Source organism: Zootoca vivipara, chromosome Z1, assembly GCF_965207765.1.
Source record: "Zootoca vivipara chromosome Z1, rZooViv2.hap1.1, whole genome shotgun sequence".
NCBI classification, from domain to species: Eukaryota; Metazoa; Chordata; class Lepidosauria; order Squamata; family Lacertidae; genus Zootoca; species Zootoca vivipara.
In genome coordinates this window covers 32660854-32685002 of record NC_142583.1, presented here as the reverse complement: position 1 = coordinate 32685002, position 24149 = coordinate 32660854, and the positions used below count along the sequence as shown (strand labels likewise).

The 24149-nt window shown below is 41.6% G+C and overlaps 1 protein-coding gene across 4 annotated transcripts in view; it reads right to left on the bottom strand.

The window, feature by feature from the left end:
- Positions 1-23817, bottom strand: part of FSTL5 (follistatin like 5) — a 323696-nt gene extending 299879 nt beyond the window's left edge. For all 4 annotated transcript variants that reach the window (XM_060278679.2, XM_060278680.2, XM_035112814.3 and 1 more), the window contains exon 1: positions 23290-23817. The gene's annotated coding sequence lies outside the window, so the exon portion shown is untranslated. The remainder of the gene's footprint in view (positions 1-23289) is intronic.
- Positions 23818-24149: the final 332 nt, after the last annotated feature.

The following is a 24149-nucleotide window of genomic DNA, read 5'->3' as shown; positions in this document are numbered from 1 at the left end:
TTTCCTGATTTAGCTCCCCACACAACACATGCACAACATGCGTGCACATACATCTAGGCCCCATCTGCACTATACATTTAAAACACTATCCTACCACTTAAAAGTCACTGCTCCCCAACCCACCCCCCAAGAATCCTGGGAACTGTAGTGGCTGTTTGAAGTGCTTTAAATGTATAGTGCAAGTGGGGATATTAGCTTTCTCGTCAATAAGGAAGGTTACTTAAACAGAGGAGATGGGAACATATTCCTAAATGGGCTGCTGGATCAGAATAGGGACAAAAGAAAGAAAGAGCCAGTAGATGACTTTACAGAGCACATAGGATGAGAGGAGACTGAAGGAAAGGATGGTGGATGGAAGCAAAACTAATTACTGCACTGGGTGGTGGATCTAGCTTTACCCATTGGGATTGTGTCACACTTCACAATCATACTATATAACTGTAAAGCCAACAAGAAGAGAATGCAGCACTGCAAGTAGTGGTGCCTCGCTAGACAAATTTATTTCATTCCAGGGGTCTTTTCTTATAACGAAAAATTTGTCTAGAGAATACCATAGGAATGCATTGATATTTTTTTTAAAAAAATTGTCCATAGGAACGCATTAATTGAATTTCAATGCATTCCTATGGGAAACCGCAATTCGCTAGACGAATTCTCCGTAAAACGAATTCGTCTAGTGAGGCAACCTCCACTCGAAAAATCCTTTCGTTAAGCGGAAATTTTGTTAAGCAGGGCATTCGTTAAGCAAGGCACCACTGTATAGTTAAAGAAAAAGAGAAAAAGGAGCGGGGGAGAGGATCAATGATTGAGTAAACTTTAAAAAGAGTAAAATAGAAAGGCAAAGTACTTCATTCAAAGTACTTTGTGCACAAGCCTTTTAAAATTCATTTAAAAATATAGAAAGGATAAAGGGGCATGACAAAATTAAGATAGCACTGCAAGACAAACACATAACAATATCCCTGAGGGCATACAAATGGCTACTTGATGATGGGCAATGAATAACAGCAACAGTGTTGTAAATATCAGTACTGTATCTATTATTGAAGCAACACTGTCAGAAGGGTCAAAAACCACTGCAATTGTTACAAACCACCAGATGGGACAACTTCACATAAACCTAATGAAATGCAAACTGCAGCAGACTGAGTTTGAGTTACCATAAAGTGCATAGATGACAAACAGGTACAGAACAGCAAACCCATCCCTAGGCATGATAGCCATGTACTGCCTCTAGTACCGGAGACAGTCTGCCACTGAGTACCAGTTACTGGGAATCACAACTGAGGAAAGTGTTGTTGGTTTCATGTCCTGCCAGTGAATTTCCCACAGGCATACTGGGCACTGTGAAAACAGGATTAGGTGGGGTTTGCCTGGATTAGGTGAATTAGGTGGGCCTTTGGCCTGATCCAGCAGACCTCTTATTATGTTATGAATTTATTATCTGCACAAACAGATAAAGGAGAGAATCCTCAAATAGGTTTTTTTTTTTTAAGTCAGTGGGTTTTTAGTATCTGCCAACCCTATTATTCCTGAATACAGTCTCTCTCTCTCTCTCTCTCTCTCTCTCTCTCTCTCTCTCTCTCTCTCTCTGTGTGTGTGTGTGTGTGTGTGTGTGTGTGTGTGAGTGAGAGAGAGAGAGAGAGAGAGAGAGAAACTTTTGCTGATGACTGAAATAAGCCTGAATCTTGATGGCCAAAATGTTATTCTGCCTGGGGTATGTGAAAAACATAAGTGCTGACAACACTGCCTACCTCTAAAAAAAAGTGATAGCCCACTTTAATAAAAATTAAGGTGATCACTCAATAAAGGGTAAATACTGATATTTGTGTTGAGTTTTGTCTTTCTAATTGCTTGGGTTTTTCTTCCCAAACATTCTTGCTTTGAAGAAAGAGTTTCACTTTGAAGCCAGAAAGGTCAACTTTTTTGATAAGGCAGAATGTAGCATAGTACGAAATAACTGCTGGAAATTTCACTTGTTCTGTCAAGACTTGAAAGAGGCTTGAGTTACTACAGTAATTTATTATATCCAGCAGGTCTCTTAGATCTGTCAGGTGAAGAAGCACCCAGCTCTCCAGCAGCATTTCAGTCTTTGGGGGGGGGGGAACGAGAAGGCGTTTGGAGGAAAGCAACCCCCAGGTATAAATGAATCCTTTGGCTTTTTCTGCCTTGGAAGGTGGGAGCAGCTAATACAAAATGAACTATATGGAATATTTGTACTGGTTGCATGGAGTCCTAAGTGAGGCTGGGGGAGACTGTAGTAGTAGAGCCACTGCCACATTCAAAGCCCTGCCATATCCTGCTGGTCAGGTTAGAAAATGAGGGGCAAAGTATGTTACTCAGTTCAGTACTGAAGGCAAATCTGTGTGCATAGAGAATGAGATCACCCCAAATGCTGTGTAGCAGAATGGAAGAAAACTTTGGCTGATGACTGAAATGGGCCTGAATCTTGATGGCCAAAATGTTCTTTTGCCTGAGGTATGTGAGAAGCATAAATGCTGACAATAGTGGAACTAAGGAAATGAACTAATGTGGAGAAGGTACAAGTCAAGATTAGTTACTTTACATGGCTAGCAGCACTGGGTATTGTTCATTTTTGCTGCACCAGCTCCAGAGCTCAACCTGCTGAGGATCCTGAAGATTGAGCCTGTTGAATGAACTGCAGTATTTAGTTCCCACATCCGAAGCCTCCAGTACCCTGCCCCATAATATGCCCCTAAGAACCCATTTGGGGTTTTCCATTAGCTACTGGTGATTGCTTCCTCCCCACTTAGGCAGAGTCATATCAAAAGCACTCTCATCCACTGCATCCCAAGGATTGCAGCCTTTGATAGAACTTTTTAATTTTTAATTCCTAATACAGATAAAGCCAACGTCAAGTATCATTGTGGTGCAAAAGAGCACAGACTCATGCAGCAAAAAGCAGGCGTCTTTTAATTTCGTGACTGCTGTCACAATCTGCAGTGATCATGGAGCCCAAGAAAGTAAAATCTCTCACTGCCTCCATTTCTTCCCCTTCTATTTGCCAGGAGGTGATGGGACTAGTGACCATGATCTTAGTGTTTTTGATGTTGAGCAGGGTAGAATTGTAGAATTGTAGAGCTGGAATGGACTTCAAGGGCCATGTAGTCCAACCCCCCCTGCAATGCAAAAATATTTAGGTGGCCCATATGGGGATCAAACCTGCAACTTGGCATTATCAGCACTACACTCTAACCAACTGAGCTAACTAAAATTAGAAAAGGGAATGCAGATTAAACTGTCTGCTGAAACTTTTTTGGGGGAAGCATGTGTATTGAATACACCAGGATGCTTTTGCAAATATTTCTGGAACTGTAAATAGTTCATTAAATCATAGCACAACAATTTTCAGACTATTCATCCAATATAGATATTATGGATCAGGCTGTAGATTAACTATTTATAAGAAAGGAAATATTTATTTCCAGTCCAAAGGTGAAACTAACCAGTATCCGTTAACAGAAGAGAGCACTGTCAGTAAGGCTGTTTCTTTAATTTTATCAGCTACTGGGGGTGAGGGATGTAAATTTTGGAAGATTCAAATAAAAAGGTGAATGTCTTTGATATATTAGAGAAAAAGATAAACATTCAATTAGAATTGATGCTTTTGAATTATGGTGCTGGAGGAGACTCTTGAGAGTCCCATGGACTGCTAGAAGATCAAACCTATCAATTCTTAAGGAAATCAGCCCTGAGTGCTCCCTGGAAGGACAGATCGTGAAGCTGAGGCTCCAATACTTTGGCCACCTCATGAGAAGAGAAGAATCCTTGGAAAAGACTCTGATGTTGGGAAAGATTGAGGGCACTAGGAGAAGGGGACGACAGAGGACGAGATGGTTGGACAGTGTTCTCGAAGCTACGAACATGAGTTTGACCAAACTACGGGAGGCAGTGCAAGACAGGAGTGCCTGGCGTGCTATGGTCCATGGGGTCACGAAGAGTCGGACACGACTAAACGACTAAACAACAACAACAGTAACAATACAAGATTTTGAGCTCTTTTCTCTGATGATCCTCATATTAGCATGAAGGGCTTGCCAGTTAAAGTCAGAATGTACAGCACAGACCTGCCCAAATCCACAGGCTTTTTTTTTAAAGGACAAATTTCCCTGCTGATTATTCACTAAAGCCACTGGTTTGGAAGAAACATGAACCAGTCCATAAGAACATAAATGGTTTCTTTAACATCCAGTTTAGAAATTGAATTCCATCCATCATTCTGCATAAAAAACTCTTGCTCCAAACTTTAAAAGTGAGGCCAGGTTTGTACAATTAGTAGATCTAAGTGTACTATTCCAGGCAGCCAGTAGGGTTTGCACATTTGAATGTGAACCAGCCCTTAGTATTATTGATTTCTGTGAAAGTGCTTGTCCACACTTCATTTTCCCTATGCCTAGAAAGCAGGAGCCCAAGACGTTTTCCTCTTGTCTCGTGCTTTCTAGGTATGTGCCCGAGCAGTTTTCTGTTTGCTGAATTGGAGCAAATGTCAATCTGCAGAAAACTTGATCGATGTTTGCTCCAATTCAGCAGTAAAGAGCAGGTTTCTTCAGGGGAAAGTGGCGGGACAAGCAGAAGAGTGGATGAGTCCTGTACAGTGGTACCTCGGTTTAAGTACACAATTGGTTCCGGAAGTCTGTACTTAACCTGAAGCGTACTTAACCTGAAGTGAACTTTCCCATTGACAGTATTGGAAAGTGGATTAATCCGTTCCAGATGTGTCCGTGGAGTATACAACCTGAAGCGTACTTAACCCGAAATATGAGTGTAATTGGTTCTGGAAGTCTGTACTTAACCTGAAGCAAACTTTCCCATTGAAAGTAATGGAAAGTGGATTAATCCGTTCCAGACGGGTCCACGGAGTACTTAAACTGAAAGTACTCAAACCGAAGCGTACTTAAACCGAGGTATGACTGTATATGGTTTGCTTTTCTTAGCCCAAACACACTTCCTAGTAACTTCCTGTAATTATTGTATTTTAATATTTTGCTGATAGCTGCCCAGAGCAGCTATGGAAACCCAGCCAGATGGGTGGGTTATAAATAATAAATATTATTATTATAAGTTCCATTAAAGATAGCAGAACTTATATTAATATAATTGTCATATGCATTTATCCTAACAAACTTTGGTGGCCCTTTTAACACTTGTGGTCGCTGTTGGTTGCAACAATTTTTCAAATAACCTGGTTCATCTGGTTTTTTATCTGACAACTGCATTATATGTTGCCTTGGATAAAAAGCTATTCACGATAAGGCTTCTTATGATTAATCTTACATTAGCTACTAAAATTGTACTTTCCGATATTATAAAAAGCCTTTAATTACAAACAGTTAGGGGAATTGTTAAACAAATTCCTAGAGGCCAGCAAAGCTGAAAAACTAACCCATAAATTTGACAGAAAAAAATGGTACCGAGGTACCAAGCTGAGATTCAAGAAAGATGGATTTCACTTACTGGAACATATACTGTACAGTAATTATATTAGGATTGGAAGGATTCTTTTTTCTAAGCAGACCTTTTTGAAAACAAATAAATAATGTTGGTGTTTTATATAATATTATAAAAGGAATAGAGTGCATTGCATCTAATGGTTTTGTTCATAAACGATATGTTTCTGAAGTTTACAGTTACACAACTACACAGCTGTATGTGAAATTAATTCAAGTTAATGAAGGGATGGGAAATCTGTGGCTAACCAGTTGTTGCTTGACTCTAACTCAGATCACTGCAGATGGTGACAGCAGTCACGAAATTAAAAGACGCCTGCTTCTTGGGAGAAAAGCAATGACAAACCTAGACAGCATCTTAAAAAGCAGAGACATCACCTTGCTGACAAAGGTTTGTATAGTTAAAGCTATGGTTTTCCCAGTAGTGATGTATGGAAGTGAGAGCTGGACCATAAAGAAGGCTGATCGTCGAAGAATTGATGCTTTTGAATTATGGTGCTGGAGGAGACTCTTGAGAGTCCCATGGACTGCAAGAAGATCAAACCTATCCATTCTGAAGGAAATCAGCCCTGAGTGCTCCCTGGAAGGACAGATCGTGAAGCTGAGGCTCCAATACTTTGGCCACCTCATGAGAAGACTCCCTGGAAAAGACCCTGATGTTGGGAAAGATTGAGGGCACTAGGAGAAGGGGACGACAGAGGACAAGATGGTTGGACAGTGTTCTCGAAGCTACGAACATGAGTTTGACCAAACTGCGGGAGGCAGTGCAAGACAGGAGTGCCTGGCGTGCTATGGTCCATGGGGTCACGAAGAGTCGGACACGACTAAACGACTAAACAACAAACAACAACAACAACTCACACCACCTGATAATTCCATAAATTGGGGCTGATGGGAGTTGTGATCCACCAACCTGAAGGCCACAGACTGTTAATCCCTGAGCTGATGGAACATAAGCAATTTTAAGAAAACCTGGAAGTTAAGTTAAACTCAAGCACATGAAATAGTAGATAGCAATGCAGTCAAAGGACCCAGTTGTCCATGTTAAAATTATTGCATTCTTTAGGTTCTATTTTGGACTAATTTCAAGCTAAGCATTTTCATCTTAGTCATGTACCACAGCATCTTATTGATGGTTAGGATGTTCTAAAAGACCGGATGAATGGCAATAACCTTTTAATGTTTTCAGCTCACTCCGGTAGCTATTCTTAATATTAACTCAGAAGCCATTTATATTCTTCCCAATTATGTTTGTCATCTGCTTCAAAATGATGGATTGAGGTAGATTGAAACATTTCTCTTGCATTTGGAAATAAATAGCTTGGCACAATAAACGCAGCCTGGGAACAAGGAAGGAACACCACTGTATGTACTCAAGTATATTAGCTCATTTGGCTTATTACCTGAAAATGAGTATGATAAGCTTCCTAATGTGAACTATTTCAAAGTTCCCTAGTTCCAACATTTATTGATTAACTTGGCTGAAAACATATCCTTGGATTTCAAAGAGCATCAAAGTTCCTTGGATCAAGCCGCCCTATGAAAACGTCTTGCCATGGGAATGTACCCTGAATGCAGACAAATACATAACAACATAAGAATAGCCTGCTGGATCAATCCAATGGCCCAGTTTCCTGTACTCCCGACAGTTAGATGCCTGTGGGAAACCAAGGAGCAGAACATGAGCAAAAGAGCACTCTCCCCTCCCGTAGTTTCCAGCAACTGGCATTCAGAAGCACTGCTGCCTCCAATGGTCAAAGTAGGGCATAGCCATCACAGCTAGTAGTCATTGATAGCCCTCTCCTCCATGAATTTGTCTAATCTTCTTTTAAAGCAGACATAGGCAAATTCGGCCCTCCAGATGTTTTGGGACTACAACTCCCATCAACCCTGATCACTGGTCTTGTTAGCTAGGGATGATGGGAGTTGTAGTCCCAAAATATCTGGAGGGCCGAGTTGGCCTATGCCTGTTTTAAAGCCAATCCAAGTTGTTGGCCTTCACTGCCTCCTCAGGGAGGGGGTTTAACTATGTGCTGCAAGAAGTACTTTATTTTATCTGTCTCAAATCTTCCAATATCTTCATTGGATGCCTATGAATCTTAGTGTTATGAGGGAGAAAAGCTTTTCTCTCTCCTGCACTTTCTCCATGCCATGCATAATATTATATACTTCTATCATGTCGCATTTTACTTACTATCATATTGCTGTGCTTCAAATATATTTTTTCTTTAATCTTTAGCGTTTGCTTTGTCCAGCAATTGTATACCCAATACCACATTTTAGTCAACTTAACAAGGTTTCCTGGCAGCATTATCTGAGCTTATGTGTGATTGTGCTTACAAATGGATTAGGCGTGGCAGCTTGAGTACAACACGTCCTCTAGGAATTAGATGGACAGGGAAGCAGACTTCTGTAAATATATCTCTAGTTGGATGACTAGCCCCATGTGTAAAAGGATGCCATTTGTGAATGTTGTCTTCCCATGTCAATAGTCAACCCTGTGCTGCACACATATCCCTTCAGACATTAGGTGCTCAAAGAGAAATAGAAGGTTGGTGTGGTGTTTGCCCACTCATTCTGGAGATGTCGTATTGGGGAAGAGAGAGAAAGGGTTAATAGACTGACCAATAAGTCAGTTGGAGCCTAACTGTGTTTAAGGCTCAACACAGGGGTTTGGCAGTTAGTTCGGTTGGTTTCTTGTGGGTGGGAGGCAAAGGAATCAGAGTGAGTTAGAGACAGAGGGGAGACAGAGAGAGTGTGAATCGGATTACAGTGTTTCAAAGTATTTAAAACTTGTTTGTGTTCACAATAAACTGGAATCTTTGTTAATACATTACAACCTGACTGAGTCTGAATATATTACCGGGGAAACCTGGTTGGTGGCAGTGGAAGAGGTAAGCTGTGGTGGTGCAGGGTCAATAGTCCATGGAACAACCGGGGGCTTTGTGTGAATGTCACAGTTGGAGTCAGGTTCCACACATATCCCCCCCCCCCAAAAAAAAGAGGTTTAGGGCAATATAGAAAGCTTTGTATAGACCGCCCCTGATGTTTCATGCACACTCTATGGATTGGAGTCAAATGATTTTTTGTTTGAAATTGCATTGTTTTAACTCCTCCTGCACTTGACTCCTTTGGGAGTAGAAGCAGGATAGAAATTGAATACACCATCATTGCTCCCACAATCCAGCATGCCCACAAAGCCCTGACATCGCCGCTGCATCACCCTTCCCAAGAAACAGGAGTGCCAGTCCTGCTGAGAAGTTATTGCTGTGGCTCCATGCCACTTAGTGAGCTACTCCTGCCCAAGGCTCACTACCCTTTTCCCTTCTGCAGAACTCACCAAGAGACAGGGGCATCAACTGTGGCAAAAGGGCCCTTCCACCACTGGGGCACCTAGAAGGCTGCAACAGCCCCACCCCAGACATAAGAATTCTGGAAAATCTCCATCCCTCCCTTTGATTTTTTTTTTTAAACTATGGTGTTACTATATCTATGGCTTTAATATGTTTTTTGTAAGCTGCCTTGAAAATCCAAGTCTGAAGGACGAGCTGGAAATATTTTGAATAAATATGTATAAATAAATAAAGATGTTCTCAGCTGGCAAGGAATGACAGATAGAATGGATAGAGGGAATAATTTTTGTACACCTAGACACATCAGCTTCAACTCATAACCACCATAATGCATCACAAATATTATTTCAAGGATACCAAATGAAGCAAATAATATGAAATTCAAAGGCTAGAAAACTTGTGGGGAAAATAATGCATGTGATTAGTGGATGGGCAGCGGGTGTGCCAGGAGCATGGAAACTCAAGTCCTTTAACACCAAGGTTGCTATTAGGACAGCTGAGGTACGAACAAAACTACTAATCTCATACTGCATCTTAGAGGCTTGTCAAAAGCAATAACAAATTCATGAATACTGGTGACAAACAAGCTGAGTATTCAAAGCACATAAATATTCTGAGCGCTTAATTGTTCCTAAATGCTCTCTCTGGGGAGATTTGCCTGGCGCCATCATTATAAACTTTTAGGCGCCAGGCAAAGGCGTTCCTCTTTATGCAGGCACTTGGTTTTTAATTGGGAACATATGGTAGCATGATACCCCAGACTGTTGTGGTGCTCATCTTTTAGTAGGCTGGGGTAAGAGTCATCCTTTTTATCATATTGCAGGATGAGCACTTGCAATAAATGATGCTGTGATAGTCATTTTTTATGCGGTAGAGTAAGATTTCTCCTTTTTATACCATTTGCTTTTAGTAAATAATGTTGTTTTATTCTTTTGATGTTGTTTACAACTTCATTATTGTGGCTTCCTATCTAGAGGCAGAGGAGTGTTTGCCTACATCTGCCCTTGCTTAAACAAGTCTTGGGAGATTTACTCCCAAAGGAAGGGATGGAGTGGGAGAAGCACATGGGCTACATAGCCCAGGAAGAAAGAGGCTGCCCCACACTCTCTTTGTGGCACCATCCCCACAGCAGCTGGGGCTCTGTTAGTCACCTTTTCAAGAGGCTAAGTAGGAATTTGTGGAGGGACTCCCTGGCTGGCTTTTTAGAACCCTCTTTTTCACACTAACTGGGAGTGGTGCTTCACTAATTTGGTTTTGACATTTAGAAAGGGCTGGTCATGAAATATAAGCTATGTACACTGGGGCATTATTGAGTTAAGGACAGTCTATATGCATCATTTGCCTTGCTATGTCCTTACAGAGTGGTGATTGCACTGACATGTGCATTTTGATGAATGCTGGATAGCAAAGATGTGATCTTAGTGTTGTGTTCATATACCCAAGGCTCACTTAGCAAGGAGAGAGTAATCTTCTCTCAATTCTTGACTGTGGCTATAAACATACCCAGGGGGCTGAAGGGATACATCCCTGACGGATTTACACAGAATCTCTTCTGGTCACACTTTTGCCAATTAGTTTGTAGATCTTCTTTTTGCTATATTTAATAAATACAACTTTCTTCTTCTTCTATGAGCTTATTGCCTCTTGAGACTTCTTTAGCTTTGCATGGGGCCAACTGTATAGGGCTTTCTTTCCTTTTTTTAAAAAAAATGTAGGTTGCTTCAGGACACTTTGTGTAGTAAGTGGTGAATAAAGGTAATAAATAATTGCCCCCATGAAGATGATGGTGGCGGTAGGGGAAATTATGTTGCAATCTCTCCAAAAATATATCTGATAGCAGGAGCTATCTAATTTTTTCTTCACAGAAATCCTACTGGGCCTATCTACCAAGTGAGACTCCACTAAGTGCAATTGACCTGAATTTGATCTGCATTTGCCCTGCATTGATCTGAACAAAAGGCCACACTGCAGCAGTGATTTATAGATTGTGTCACATCCTTGAAGTGGGTGAAAAAAAAATATTTCCACTTTTCTTCATACTTTTCATACTTTTCCCCTTTGAATAAACAGTCCAGCCTAAGTGTGGGCTTGTAAGAGAAGCATTCATCACTCTGCTGGTGAGCATGGAAAATGTGTGTATTTTTAATATACATTTTAAAAAAGGAAGTTAATTTAGTGAAATTTATTTTTAAGAAATAAGAACCAAACAACAGTATAGCTAATTCTGTGCTCCCAATGGAGGCTTGGACTTGTTTGGGGGGGTTAACTGAGGGATATTTCAAGAGAAATCTGTGATATAACACAAGAGCCTGCTGTTCAAAGACAGTGAGAATGTCAAAAAGTAGCACTTTGGATATCAGCCATAGTTCTTAGTTGCTTTTAAGATGAAAAAGAAATATATACCTACAATTCTAGACTTAAATAAGCTCACAATATAAGCCCAACTTTCCAGTGCTCAAAGTTTCTCTCAGTATTAGCCTTAACTTTGAACCATACAGATGCAGAGCTGGGGGACTGGGGTATGGCTTTTAGCTTTGAGTATTGTTCCACTGTGTTGTCTTATATTCAGTTATACTATTCAGTTATATTAACAATTTGGCCAGGGTCGACAAAGCAGAGCAGAATGATGATGCTGATACTCTCACATTTGACTAAAGGGAATTTTACTAAGGGAGCCAATCCTTTGCCTTGGCTCATTATTGATTATAAGATGCTACATAGCCATGATGGGTGTGCCAAAGGATGTTCAATCACATCAAAGTTTCACTAAAAATGCAAATGATGATCAAATTTAGATATGCATCTTACACTGTTCATTGAATATCAATTAGAAATAATTTGAAAAGTTATTTGCCCAAATCAAGCAATTCACTGTTAGCATGTACGAGTTCACAAAAGGGGGCAGAAGTGGAACAGTCTTCTCCATAGAACTGATGGGAAAGTCACTGCCTGAGGAACTGCATCTGAGTTTCTAAAGTACTTTGGACTGGGAGCGCTACATTTCTAGACACATGCGTGCTAAAATATCCGAGTGCAGCAGAATCCAATAGGCAAAGTATCTTTCTGCATGGGGTGCAACAGCTTGGCTAGTGTCTAGGCAGGCAGGTTGTTGTTGCTTACGAAGGGGGGGGGCGAGGCAAAACAGCTGGGAGGTAGGCAGATTGCAAATGCACCTGCAGGCCCACCAATGGGCTCCACCAGTGCATCTCTCACTTGGACTACTGCAATGTGCTCTATGTGGGGCTACCTTTGAAGATGACCCAGAAACTACAACTAATCCAGAAAGTGGCAGCTAGACTGGTGACTGGGAGTGGCCGCCGAGACCGCATAACACCGGTCCTGAAAGACCTACATTGGCTCCCAGTACGTTTCCGAGCACTATTCAAAGGGTTGGTGCTGACCTTTAAAGCCCTAAACGGTCTTGGTCCAGTATACCTGAAGGAGCGTCTCCACCCCCATCATTCTGCCCAGACACTGAGGTCCAGTGCCGAGGGCCTTCTGGCGGATCCCTTGCTGTGAGAAGCCAAGTTACAGGGAACCAGACAGAGGGCCTTCTCGGCAGTGGCACCCACCCTGTGGAACACCCTCCCACCAAATGTCAAAGAGAAAAACAACTACCAGACTTTTAGAATACATCTGAAGGCAGCCCTGTTTAGGGAGGCTTTTAATGTTTGACAGACTATTGTATTTTAATATTCTGTTGGAAGCCGCCCAGAGGGGCTAGGGAAACCCAGCCAGATGGGCTGGGTATAAATAATAAAAAAATTATTATTATTATTATTATTATTATTATTATTATTATTATTATTATTATATCATCATCATCTGCATTGTAGCAACCTCCCTGCCATCTTGCCCTTTTTCTGCCTGGTCAGCAACAGCAACCTACCTGCCAGGAAGCTAATGTAGCAGCCCTGCTCAACTTGGTAAACTCATTTTGTATGCCGCTGTAGGGTTTCAAAATCCCATAATATTAGAAAGAAAGCTGTCAGACTGCAGTAACGAATTTATCACACAAACATGTTTTTAAAATCCATATGCAAAAGGAAATTTACTAGGTATGAGCCCTGAGCAGCAGGTAATATAGACCAAGAAATAAAAAAATATGTAAAAGGGCACAAATATATTAATCCACAGGTTTATTGGCCTACAGGGGTGCCACTTTTTAATTTCAGGTGCATAAGGAGCTTTAGATGAAAGCTGTAAGGTGCCTATAACACTACCATCCCTCCCTGCTGAAGGCAAAAGGATCATGAAAATACAAGACACTCAATTATTTCTCCCTGGTAATAATTCTCTGAATTACATTCTGGCAGCAGCTAGGGAACACCAAACAACAAAATCAGTGGAGACAATGTCAGCAATCCAGGCACTGCTTGGCACAACACAAGGATTAAACATAATTTATATTATTTGGGTCCTAATGTCCCAGGTAAATAAATAAATCGCCCCACACATTAATATTAAACATAGCATTTACCAGAATAGATTTGTCTATCAAAACCAGCAATAATGAAATATACACACACTATCAAAACTAGCAATAGGAAAACCATACAAATTTCCCCTTTCATTGTAACCACCAGATTACCATTTACTGAGTAGTCAAAGGAACAAGAATTTTAATGTAATGCTAATGGATTACAGGAGCAGTGGACGACCAAGAGTCTAAGGATTAATATTTCATAACTCCATTGTTGGTGGTGAAGTCCTTTTTTGAAGGGGGGGGAATACAACGTTAGCCTGTATGACCTTTCTGCAAATACCCTGTAGATTGCTTTATGTGAGGTTATTTTTTTAAAAAAAAGACAACAAACATCTGGCTGGGGACTTTATGAGTCAGGAGATTAGTACAGGGATAAAGAATCTTTCACTTTTAAGTTATTCGTTACAACTGTGCCTAAAGCTGCAGTAGCTGCAAATCAGTATGCCACCTATAATAACAGCACTGGCAAAATCAGAGGCCCCAGAGATCATCATTGCATAAGGGTGAATGGAAGGCAAGATAAGAAAGACCATTCCACTCCTAAATAGTGCTTATGTCCTGCTTTATGAAGGACAAAGGATTAGGGAAATATGCAGATACATGAGAATTTTCACAGTTTGCAGAGAACGAGGGCGACACAATGGAGAGAAACAAAGTACATGATTATCACAAAGGAGGCTGCCCACCTAGATGGACTTCAAAAGACTGACTGACTTTTTGAGAAAATGAGAAAAGTGGTGCAAATGGAATGCAGTGATGGTTATGGAAGTAATTGGGTGGAGTTCAATGTCAGCTTCAGGTTCTACAGCCTTTCAGGCCAAAGGATGCAAGGGTGGTCCCAGAGATCTGCAAGGTTGAGCCAAGAAGCCAGTACAGGGTCCACAGGCTAAGTGCCACACAATTTTCATGTCATGCTAAGCAGCTAAGACAATGAGATAGCAAAACTCTTATGTGCACTGCAGAGCATTAGGCAATTTTAGAGAAGTAGGTGCATTTGACCTCTTCTCTAAACAACTCCTGCTCTCCCATCCTTCTCTAGTATTGTAGAATCCTCCCTCAATTTACCTGCAGGAGGAGGAGACAGGGACCCAGAAATCAATTTTAAGTAATAAATGCAGGAGGGGCTAGAAAGTATAACCTCCAATTTCTGACATCTCTTTTGGCACATCATGACAAGCTTTCCATTCCTTCTGGAAAGGTGAGGCTACTGAGGGAGGAAGTGCCTTGTGCAAAGACCTACGGGAGTCTTCATAGTCTGGAAATTGTATTTTTTTTCCTTATCCTCCCACAATTCACCTTTTGTTTTGTAGACTTTTGATCTCTGGAGTTGATGTTACATCATCCTTCATGAAAACAAGGGAGTCGCCTAGGACCTATTCCATCGGGATCTTTGAGAGTCTGTCTCTTAAGTAGAAGCCTCAACAATTAAAAATAAATAACAAGGCAGTTAACTACTGAGAAATGAAAGCAAATAGTGAGATGCAAAAATAGTTTTTAAAAATGCAACACCCAAGAAGAAAAGACAGCAGTCCTCTTGCTAGAGAACAAGGCTAAAACCATTGGAACATAAGCCTTGGGAAGATGCAGCAGCTTACAAAGCAATTTTTCCTTCCATGTCTATGGCAGCAAGCCTGCAGCTTCTACCCTGCTCACCTCTCACATTATGCCACTGTTCTAAGAAGCCACAGGTACACATAGGAAGCATACCCTTAAAAAAAACACCTGTATTGATACCTCAGTTGCACTTTGCACACTTCCTTTATACATTATCTGATTGGTGAGCTCGCCCTCTTGGAGAATGATTCATACAACAACTGATCTCAAAAATATCTGCACAAAATATACATATGCACAGTTGTGCGCTGGATAATTATAACATATACCGGGAATGATACATATATAGATATTCCATTCTGATGCATAATAACTGTGTGCTAGTTTGGTCTGTCAAATCAAATACTCAATGTATCACATTGACTCAAATAGATTAATTTGGGGGGTGGACATGTACTGTTCAAATAATTAATCTAAAAGTCAACATTTTTAAATCTAGAGTAGATTCAGATGGTCAGATATTTCTCCCCCACAATGCAGGGGTGTTTTCAGTCTCTGTGAAACAGAGTTGCCCGAGGTTGAACAATACATGAAAGACTCTACCACCTATTCATGAACCTTATTTTATTCATACTTTGTAGAAAAGTAGATTGTCCTTTGGACTTATTTAGTTTCATGATAATCCTTTTAATTTAGGAATCACCAAAGTTGTGACCTCCATATGTTGTTGCACTCCAACTCCCATTAGCCTGAGCCATTGATTGACCATCCTGGCCAGTGGACAAGGATGATGGCAATTGTAGTCCAACAACATCTGGAGGATACCTCACTGGTTGCCCCTGCTCTAGCCAGTGGTTGCAAAAGTCACTGTGCCATAGGGCGTGGGGAGTAGTCCACGTGCAACCTCAATAATGAACTATTATTTCTGTGCACAGGAGTGTTTCAACTTTTGCAGAAATGTGTTTGAAATTTTTAAACCTCCACCTCTGATTACTTTGTTCATGATTCAGTCCTGCTAAGTAATTATTTTCAATAGAATCAAATGGCAGTGAAGGCTCACAGTTAATTATAGGTTGCATAAAAAGTACATTCACGGTTTTTAAATGTATTGCTTTTAAATTGAGTTGAATGTCTTTTGTAATGTGAGAAGGGCAAATGGGAAAAAAAATGAATGGTACATTTTATAGCACACATCATTTGGCAATACTTTACTTTCTTATTTATCCCTTCCTTGAAGTCGGAACAGCGCTCTTATGCCTAGTCAGACCAATGGTCTGTTTTGGCCACAACCAGTACAGCTATATTTTATTGTAAATATAGTAAAAAGAGGGCTTTCAGCCCCACATTTTCAGGATCTCTGTTAGAGATATTCCCCTGCTCTGGTATTTGATATCTTTTCACTATTACTATTAGAAACAGTAGATTAAGCAATTAAAATATGAAGTTTGTTGTTTATTTGCTGGGAACCTGTCTATAATTGCTATGTGGAACATTTGAAGGTTCTACCATGCAAATTATTATCTTTCTTCATTTTTTTTACATAAACATCTTAAATGTTGTCAAGTGCTTAAAGTACAAGCCTGGGCATACTTATATGTGAAGCAGGGTTTGAAATTATCAGGACGCCAGACACATTTCACACCTAAAGATTCTGCATTTGTAAGCGCCTCAAATGATAACTAGACATTCTGTTTTGGCGCCCACAACTCAGGTCCCAGGAGCTATTTGTCTCCTAGCTTTTATTTCTCAGTTTCTAACACTGGTGTAAAGGTACAGAGATTTCCAGCAGATTTCCAAGTTGCTGCCATGTGTCCAGTGATCATGAAAACCAGATTGGACCTCCACCTTCTTGTGCAAATAATGCGTTCCTTTACTTTGCTAAAGCTTCTTTAAAATTATTTTCTTAATTTTCATTTGTGTAAAGGTAAAGGGAGCCCTGACTGTTAGGTCCAGTCATGGATGACTCTGGGGTTGCGGCGCTCATCTCACTTTACTGGCCGAGGGAGCCAACGTTTGTCTGCAGACAGCTTCCAGGTCATGACTAAGCCACTTCTGGTGAACCAGAGCAGCGCACGGAAATGCAATTTACCTTCCTGTTGGAGTGGTACCTATTTATCTACTTGCACTTTGACATGCTTTCGAACTGCTAGGTTGGCAGGAGCAGGGACCGAGCAACGTGAACTCGCCCCATCGCAGGGATTCGAACCGCCGACCTCCTGATCAGCAAGCCCTAGGCTCTGTGGTTTAACCCACAGTGCCACCTTTAACAGTGGCAAATTTGCTACACACACGCTTTAACCTGAAGAAAACTCCACAGGAATTTCCTAAGGGGCAAGAAGGCAACCCAAGGCCCTGACCAATTTAGGGCCCCTCTGACACCTGTTCATCCTCTTTTCAATAAATATAACCATTCCACCAAAATGTTAGTTCTCAAGCTTTCTTTGGGGGTGTCGGGAAAACTTGATTTTCTTATCCTTATGCTTCCAGCTCATCAACTATTTGATGGAGAGTAAGGCCTTCGTATGAAGAAACTAACAAGACAAAGATCATGGGTTGCCAGAGCCCGGGCCCATAGAGGGGGTGGGTGGGAGGGATACAGACAGGACTACACATGCACATTCAACTGCCTAATGGCATCCATGTCACTCAGGAGATTGCAACCACAGAGATAAGAAAAGAAGAGTCATTTTGTTATCTGCAGAGGTCACTTCCTAGTTCACATTGAGGTGCAGCCCAGCAATGGATGCGCACAGTTGTATTGAGGCAGCACCAGGTGTTTAAATTTTCTTCCTCTAACAATTTTGTGCCTGGGGCAACCACCCCTGTGGGCCCCCACATGCCACGCCACTGTCAACATGAATTGGATAATGCTCAGTAGAGTCTGATGAACCTGTACTGGTTCATTAACGACCTCAAGGCGCAGGCATAAGCTTAAGAACTGTTTCATACACCACCATTTTCTTACACTGATGCCAATTCTGTAAAAAAACAACAACAACATATATATTGCTGACAACGACCATGGTGAACATGTTGTTTTGTACTCGTATGTCTACTCCTGAAGACAATCTTTTCGAAACCAACACAAAGAAAAGTGGCCTCACATAAATTCATTTTATGCATAAAAAAATTAAAAAATACTGACCCAGAAATCATTTGCAGGTCCAGGGGCTGCAATAAGCACATGAAGGTTACCTAGTCAAGTACAGTGTGGAGGGCAGCTAATTGTGACAAGGAATGTGTGCCTGGATGCTGCCCCCCCCCCCGCAATGAAATGAATTATAAATGCCTGTGCCATGGCCCCTGCATCTAGGTTCCAGTGTTGACTTGAGGAGAACTCAGATGACTCATAAGTCACTCAGCAGGAGTCCTTAGGTCCACTTCTATACCATCCCAGCCTGAGGACATGGTTCACCCATTGGCAAACTACAGAGGAGAAGACTAGTAAATGTGCAGCAATTGTGTATGGTTACTTACGGTATATGGAACCACCCCAAAGTTTGCAGAACAAACAACTTTTCCAGATACAGTTAAACCTTTACAATTAGCCCTGATTAGTATTCAAAATTGCTACCATGCAGGAAAATGTGAAACCTTATGGGTCCTGCATGAAATGAAGTCATGACGATGGTGTCATTTCATCATCCAAGCATTCCAAAAAATAATTTTCATTTTTAATGTGCTTTTCTAGGTCAATGATCATTGCCTATGTTCTTTATTATTTAAAGAGATCATGGAAGTTCAGTAACAATGAAAACATTTCAGTCTTCAGCCTACAATTTTCACCCATACAAATGAAAATTTTATACACCTTGTTCAATGAAATAACCACATTACTTTTTAAAAAGCTCTTCAACTCTGCTAACAAACAACCTTGAATCACACTCAATTTAGTGTGTTCAAGTACCGTACTTCTCAAGTACATCACCACATGCCAAACACTTTAGAATCTCCTTCTATAAAACCCTGCTGGACACCACCTTCCATTAATTCAAATGCAAATAGAGTAAACTTTAACACACTTCAAGCAATCAGTTTTGCCAGCTGTGCTTCACACTTAACTCTTTAAACTTCATACTCTCATGAATTATGTGACCAAGGCACTGCACTTCGAATCGGACATGATTAAACACGGTCAGGGGAACAAAATTGACTTTCTGTGGCAATAAAATGTTCTAATTACAACCTGTCAGCCCAATCCTGTAAGATGATGTGCCAGGAGTTTATCACTATAATAGTGTAGTATCAAAAGCCTTGTTTGTTATTCCGACTATCTGGATATCTATGTTCTGTAGCGTTTATATATATTTGCTCATTCATTCATTTAGTAAAAATATTTGTTAACCACCTATAAAAAGTTTTCGGTGAGCAATGAACAAAAGTATGAATAAAATTAATTCACGCACAATATAAATACTATTTAAAACCAACAAATCAGCATAAGAAAATATATTAAGATAAGACAAGAAAGCTAAAAGCAGAATACAATTCCAGAAACAAACTACAGTGGTCCTCAGGGTCCCTTCCGATTGTACGAAACAGAAAGGTCTTCATGTGGTATCTCCAAGGAAAAGGCCCACTCCTTTGTAGAAACATAATACACTTCTAATAAAGACTGACTGACACACACACATTTATAGTCCCACCCTCCATCATGTAGTCCAAGGGTAGGTTACACCCCACTCAATACAACAAACAATGAAATTCATAAACATTACAAGACCATAAATTAACCTGAATCAACAGCAATCAGAAAATACAACAGTGTAATGGAATGTATACTCTGATCTCAACTTCCACATCACAAGAGCCTCTACAAAAAAAAAGGCATCTCTTTGCCTACTGTCAAAATATATACAATGATGGATCCTTGAGAGGAGAGCATTCCACAACCTAGGGGCCACACAAAGAAGGCCCTCTCATGTACCACTGCTCCTGTCCTGCAGACTTAACATAGTGATGGAACCACCCACATGGTATCCTTTGCAGGTCTCAAATATTCAGACAGGTCTAACTGAAACATGGCCTCTCCTGCTTCAGGACACAGGTAGGCCGGTGTGGCAAGAGTCAGTCATTTGGGTATTTAGATATTTAGCAGTTTAGAACTTTAAAGGAAAGCACCAGCACTTTAAATTGGACTCAGAAACCATCATCACATCCCTGTTACTGGGAACATCACCTTCCGCATGTTGGGAAGAGAACTTCTCCTCTACTAATGTAGGCTTCCTATGTAACTTAGAACCCTGAAAGATTCAACATTTGCTCGAAGGAGCCATGCGATGAGGAAAGGGCTACACACACACAGAGAGAGAGAGAGCCACTTTGTACTCACATTGTAACAACTTAATAGGGCTAAGGAGAATCCCAATCATGAAGTTGAGAACTGCATTGAAGATTGCAGAAAGTCCATTGTTCAAGGGAGGTATACTATTTTATATCCAGTTGGTTCTAAGATTGCCATCCTAACAAGGCCTCCAGTCCTAAATGCACAAACTTGGACATTCTGTATTAATAAAAAAGGATTAAATCCAGTTTAATGTGTTTAGGATTGGCCTTCATTACCCATCACTTGGTTGCTGTACACCAGGAGAGGCAACCTAAGGCCTGGGGGCCAGATGCAACCCAATCGCCTTCTCAATCCAGCCCGCGGATGGTCCGGGAATCAGTGTGTTTTTACATGAGTAGAATGTGTCCTTTTATTTAAAATGCATCTCTGGGTTATTTGTGGGGCATAGGAATTCATTCATTTTTCCCCCTCCAAAATATAGTATGGCCCAGCACATGGTCTGAGGGACGGTGGACCAGCCCACAGCTGAAAAAGGTTGCTGACTCCTGCTGTACATGGTGGCTGGCAGCTGTGAACTGGCTATTGAAAAGAATGATGCTTGAGATGATATGGTACAAAATTCAAGTTGTATTACTGTGTTGTATCTCTGATGACCCATTTACACTTGCAACTCATCACATGATGTTGCAACTATCATATGAAGAATATGCATTTTTAATATTTTGTTATATTCATATCACACCTTTTCTCCAAAGAGCTCAAGATGGTGCACACACCCTCCCCATCTTTATACTAGCTGTGGTCCCAACTGTGGAACCATTTTCTCATAAAGAAGAGACTTGGAGCAGAGACTGAAGAAGTAACTTAGCCCATTCCTTTTAGGGATTCCAAAGAATATTAAGTTCTCTTTCCAAGTTGGATATCTACAACTTTCTATGATGTAGACCAGAGCTTTCTAAACTGTGTGTCATGTCACATTAGTGTGTTGGGTGCAGTGTGCAGGTGTGATCGGGGGAATGCTTTTATAAGGGCTTAGTTTAACCTCTGGTTTGCTTGTAAAACTGAATTACTGTGTTGCAAAATGATGTATTTCTAAAAATTGTGTCACCGACATGAAAAGTTTGGAAAGCTCTGATTGTAAACCATTTTCTGGACTATATTAACAGCAAAAGACATACTCATTCACAGCTGTATATATGTACTTGAAACATTTAACCAGGATACCTGCATGGGTGCATTTATTATGATATAAAAACATGTTTACAAGCTCAGGCCCTCTGCATGTCTATCCTGGCACTGCAAGAGAGCTAGCTCTTAATGCTTTTCTTCATTTCCATAGTTACTAATGATAGTTTTCTTCACATATTTTGAAAACAGATATTCTGACATTTCATATCCCCTTCCTTCATACCCAAATTGAGGAAAGGGATCATTTGAGAATCCTCATTTATTTTTTACACTAATATAGAAGTATATAATACCCTGGAAATAGACTTGTGTGCAGTCATTAGACTGTAAATCTTAACACAGCATATTTTACACTTATTCCTAAAGTACTAAAGGGGAATAACTGATTAATGGAAGGAACTGAATTCATTGTTTTTCGAGCTAAAATTTCAATATTAAATGATCATAATACTGGAGTTTAGCTTTCAAAACTTTTCCCTACTAACAGTTGCTTATCTTACTTCCCACTATTTCTGAATTGCTGAAAAACTTGCATTATTTCAGCAGATGTTAACTATAACATCGCAGTTCAACTTTAAATAAAGAATTTTAAAGTAAAAAAATACTCATGATACTTTGGAACATAACTGCCATTGATCTGCTCATTCTTTCCAGACCAAACATTAAAAGAGAGCGAGAGATTGATAGGGGAAATGCTGGACAACAGCTATAATACAAATGTCACTGATATCTTATGGTTCTAGAATGTAAATAAAAAAACATGTTCTCACATAATCGAGTGATCTGCAACATGATGCAATACAAGCTGAAACATAATTTGCTTTCCTATTTCAGTTCAGTCATCTCCCTCCCAATTGGCTATAAAATTTCCACTCTAGAATCAGCATTTAACTCACATAGTAAATACCCCAGCTTCTTCTCGTTTATGTATAGAAAGAAGTCTGGCAACTCACAGTAACTACCTTAGCAGATCACTGGAATAGAGAAGGGCTTGCCAAAGGTTAAATTTGGGTGGAAAAGTGAGACATTTCCATCTGCCTACGTTCCCCAGTTCTTTTCCAAACAGGAGAGGATCTGTAACACCAGACGTAATACTACTGTGCTATTAAATTGGAGCTTCACATTTGCATCTACTTCTAGCCTGGAGGGAAGGCCTGACTGACATTGACCAAATCAATACTGTGGAACAGACAACGGGGAACTTTCAATCCTGGGGGCTGACCTTGGGAACAGAGGGGTCAAGCCCTTTGTAAAACCGAGTTTCGTAAGTTTCAGATCAGACAGATCTGGCTGATTATGATCATCGTCATCCTCCACAACCTCTAAGGATCACGCCTGATCTCTCTCTCTCCCACCCAACACACACACACACACACGCAGGGCACATCAGGCATTTCCTCCACAAATCCTCTCTAATTCCTGCTTTGCTCGCTGCTTCCCAGACTGACCTCACATCCTCCCTCCCTGTCTGCCCCCTTCTTTTCTCCCGTCGGAATCAATGAGAAATTTACTCGCCCTCCAACGCCGTCGTTTCTTCGGAGGAGCTTCTTTAACGCGTTTTAATTAAAACCCAGAACAAGAACGAAAATCAATCTGCCTGTTTACACCTCTCGATCTCCCCTTCCAAGGCGAAATAACATTGTTCAAAAGCCCCGAGACCACGACCAGAAGAAGCGTGTGCGGAAAACTTTGCCACGAGCACCCCACCTCGTCAGCCTCCTGGGCTTCATTCTGCATTCATCTCTTGTTTACCAAGCCCACGATGATCTTGAGCTGAGCCGCCGAAATATCCCCCCCCCGCCCCGTCCTTCTTTGCATTAATCTGCGGACTAACAGGCTCGCAACTTTCCCCCGTCCCTTGGCATCGCCCCCAAACTCTACCCGCTTCCTTAGCCACGTTCATTCCAAAAGGAGCTTGCATTTGTCACAAGCCCGATCACCCTTCGCTCTTACCTGATCGAAGAGTCACTAAAGTCCCCAAAGGCAAGCAGGGGGACAATGGTATGTCCTGTTAGTCGCAAGGATCGTGCATATATATTCTCTTCCTTTTTAGGTGTTCTGCTTTAGGAACCAAAGGGGAGAAGAAAAAAGTCCAAAATGCAAAAGGTTGCAAAGGAGGGGGGAGGGGAGGACGATCCCAATAAACTGGGGTAGGCAAAACTCCGAAGAAATGTCCACGTTTAGTTGAGCACCAAGGAACACAGTACGGGACTGAGAGAGAGAGAAAATCTCCTTTACGTCCGGTAAGCTCCTTGGCCAAGTTGCTTCTGACCAGAGGGGCGGAGTGGAGGGCGAGGGGGGCGGGACACCTTCCGGGCGGGCGGGGCCAAGAGGGCTGAGAGGAGAGGAGAGAGCGAGCAGGCGGGATTCCCGGGTTCAGCACCAGCGGCACAGTGGACAGCACCAGCTCCTTCCCCTTCCCGCGAGTCTCAGGCACTGAAGCCGGCAGCTTCTCGCTCGCTCCCTCCTCGCCGCCACTCCGCCCCAGCGCGCGCGCCCCGCCTCTCTCCTCACGTCAGCCCGAGCTCTGCCCTCATTTGCATAAAGCCGAGAAGCTTTGGGGGGGGGGGGGAGTGGGCAGCTGCAGACGGCCCCGGGAGCAGACGGCGTTGTAGTGACAGCGCACGCCCGCCGCCAGGGTCGGCAAGTGGTAGCAGGCGGCGCCGCAGAGGGAGCGCCAAGCGTGCCACCAAAAGCACGCCTTCTTTGCCAGGAAGGGAGTTCTCCTCCCGTCCCCCACTCGCTCTGGCCGGCGGGAGGGAAGAATCCTAAAATTGTAGAGTTGGAAGGGAGCACCAGGGCCAACCCACGAC